Raw genomic sequence first — 3,398 nt, 5'->3', positions numbered from 1 at the left:
ATACTCTCATAAAACCATAGAAAGTATCAATACATCGAATGTATCTAAAGAAAGCTCATAAACAGTACATCATAGAGCACTAAACCAACAAACAGAGCCTGGTCGCTCTGTTTTGATTTCGTAGAATCCTATCACGCACGTTTTAGGATTTGAATTGTTTAAATCCATGTTTGCTTTGAGTTCTATGCATGTTTGATGATTGAATCTATGGTAGATTGCATGTTTCATTTGCATAGAGTGCAGGAGTTCGAATTTTGAGAGTACAGAAGAATTCGGATCAGTTTCGAGTGTGATCGGGGCCGAGAACGCGGAAAAACGTGATTTGATCACGAAGACCTAGCCTAGACCGTCCGTTCTGGGTATGCCAGACCGGACGGTCCAGGGGTGACGGACTGAAGTTAGACCGAAAGATCTGGACCGTCCGTTCTGAGTCTGTGGACCGTCCGTTCCAGATAGTCTGAGTACGGACCGTCCGTTCTGATCCACTAGACCGTCCGTTCCATGGCTAAGAGTGGACCGTCCGTTATGCTGTTATGGACCGACCGTTCCTGTTGTTCTCTGAGGCTGGTCCGAGGCCCAGACTCCGATATTTTTCCGTTTTCTAATCCGATTATGCAATTGTTGCTTAATTTGATTGACTGTGACTCAAATAGACATGATTGATTCTGATGGATGGTCCATAGTGAATGAATGCATGTAATTTAATTAAGATATTGGATATGCTTGATTGAGTGGGAGCTTCGAGATTGGGATTGCATAATCGAATGGATGGTCTATTCGGATTATGTAATACATCTGATCAAGGAACAATTGTTGATCCTTGATATGTACAATCGTTGCACAAGAAACCGTTAGATCTAGGAGCTCTATGAGTAAAGCACTTGTCAAGGCCTCGATCGTATGTGTCATGGGCCATGCCAAAGCTGGGTGTCCCGTGCTATCTTGGTGAGGCAAGATGGAGAAATGGTGGTTCTCATAGCTTGAAAGTAGATGCTTGATCTAAGTGTGGTTTCGAAAATCCCTTTTCTATGTAATGCTAAGTGTGTACCTCCCATTACTAGAGCGCATGTCAAGGCATCGATCGTCCGTAACACAGGTTATGCCAAAGCTAAGCGTGCCGGATTATCTTTGTGAGGCAGGGTGAAAAATCGTGGTTCTCACAGCTTGAATATGGTTTACCTTAGGTTAAGTCGTCAGGTTTGACTTGAGACTTAATGGTGCAGATGAGACAAGTATGCAATGATATTCGATATCATAGTCTCATAAAAGGATCTAAGAGTCACATTGGATGTGATTGACATTAGATTTCTACCTAAATAGCGTAAGGCTGAGTGTAACAACTCATTCTTATATGAAATACGGATCTTAGTCCCATATAGAAAATTATTGTAGGGTTAATTTTCTGTATGGGAATATAGCTTGTATATGCATCTATGTTGTCATTGATTGATGATGGACTAGCTGGTAGTAGATCATTGATAAATTGTCATTGATTGATGATGGACTAGCTGGTAGTAGATCATTGATAGAATCTGTATGTAGATGCGTTTTCGTTCTATTTTGTCTTTTTCTGTAGGACATAGCGTCGACCGGTAGTATAATACCGAGGTTGACGATGCGATCTGTCCTTATGAAGGATAAACCTTTTACCATGGCTTCTAGATCGATCATTGATGCTTATTGGAAGCATGTGGATGATGATCCGGACAAGTCTAGCTTGATATTTGGAAACGTGACTTCGAAATTGCGTAAGCAATTAGAGGACATGGACGATTCTTTGATAGTTGATCAGTAGAATGCGTCATTCCAAAAGAAGGCTAAGAGCCACAGAAAGAGTGATATGGTATTTGTTGGAATTAGTTCCAGCGAAAGGAAGCGTTCCAAGAGCAAGGGCAAGAGGAAAGTGACAAGCGTTGTCATTGAACCTAAGCCTAAGTCCAAAAAGGAAGAGAGTTATTTCTTGCATGTCGTTGGGCATTGGTACAGAAATTGTAGACTCTACCTAGAAGATCAAGAGAAGAAGAAGCTTATAGAAGCATCGACTTCTGGTGTCTTCGTTATAGAGGCTAACTTGTTTACTTCCACGTCATGGGTATTGGATACCGGAAGTGCCTCGCACATTTGTGGAAATGTGCAAGGGTGGCGAGGAAGTAGACAGTTGGCAAAAGGAGAAGTAGATCTCCGCGTTGGGAATGGAGCAAAGGTTGCTGCATTAGCCATCGAGATTTACGATCTGACTTTACCTTCTAGACATGTATGGGAGTTGCATGATTGCTATTATGTTCCTGCTGTCAGCAAGAACATTATGTCGATTTCATGCTTAGACTCGGATGGTTTCAGATTTGTTATTGAGAACAAATGTCTGTTCATTTATAGAGGTGATTTGGTAAAGGTTACCAGTTGAATGGCCTTTATGTTTTGGATGACGAACCGTCAAGATACAGGTCAATCTATAACGTTTGTCGTCTAGGCCATATAAACGAGAAGCACATTCAGAAGCTTCATTCTGAAAGTCTTCTGGATTCATTTGACTTTGAGTCTCTTGAATCTTGCGAGTCTTGTTTAATGGGTAAGATGACGACACATCGTTTCAAGGGGAAAGGACATAGAGCGACAGAGTTATTGGACCTGATACATAGTGATGTATGCGGACCAATGAGCTATCCAGCTAGATGAGGTTATCTGTATTCCGTTACGTTCACTGATGATTTCAGGCGATACGGTTATGTCTATTTGATGAGACATAAGTCTGAAACACTTGAAATGTTCAAGGCTTTCAGAAACGAAGTACAGAACCAGCTTGGCAAGACGATCAAGACACTTCGATCCGATCGTGGTGGCGAGTATATGAGCCAAGAGTTCTCTGACTATCTAGTTGATTGTGGTATTGTATCACAATTAACTCCTCCTGGAACGCCACAGTGGAATGGCATGTCTGAACGGAGGAACCGAACACTATTAGACATGATTCGGTCGATGATGAGTCAGACAGATCTTCCGAAGTCCTTTTGGGGCTATGCTTTAGAGACCGCTTGTCGACTGCTGAACAGGAGTTCAACGAAGGCGGGTGAAACGACGCCATATGAGATATGGACGGGAAAGCGTCCCGCATTGTCATTTGTCAGAATTTGGGGTTGTGACGCTTACGTGAAGCGTTAGATGACTGATCAGTTATCCTCCAAGTCTGATAAGTGTTTATTTGTAGGCTACCCTAAGGAAACAAAGGGTTACTACTTCTATATTCCGGCAGAGAACAAGATGTTCATTGCTAGGAATGCGACTTTTGTGGAGCGAGAGTTCGTCTCCAAAAGAGTCAGTGGGAGTAGGATCGAACTTGAAGAAGTTCGAGAGCAACAAGTAGACGTTGAGCCATGTGAATAAGTTGAAGACGTTCAACC

This window comes from Tarenaya hassleriana, unplaced genomic scaffold, assembly GCF_000463585.1.
Source record: "Tarenaya hassleriana unplaced genomic scaffold, ASM46358v1 Cleome68, whole genome shotgun sequence".
Taxonomy (NCBI): Eukaryota; Viridiplantae; Streptophyta; class Magnoliopsida; order Brassicales; family Cleomaceae; genus Tarenaya; species Tarenaya hassleriana.
This window is presented reverse-complemented; position numbering follows the sequence as displayed.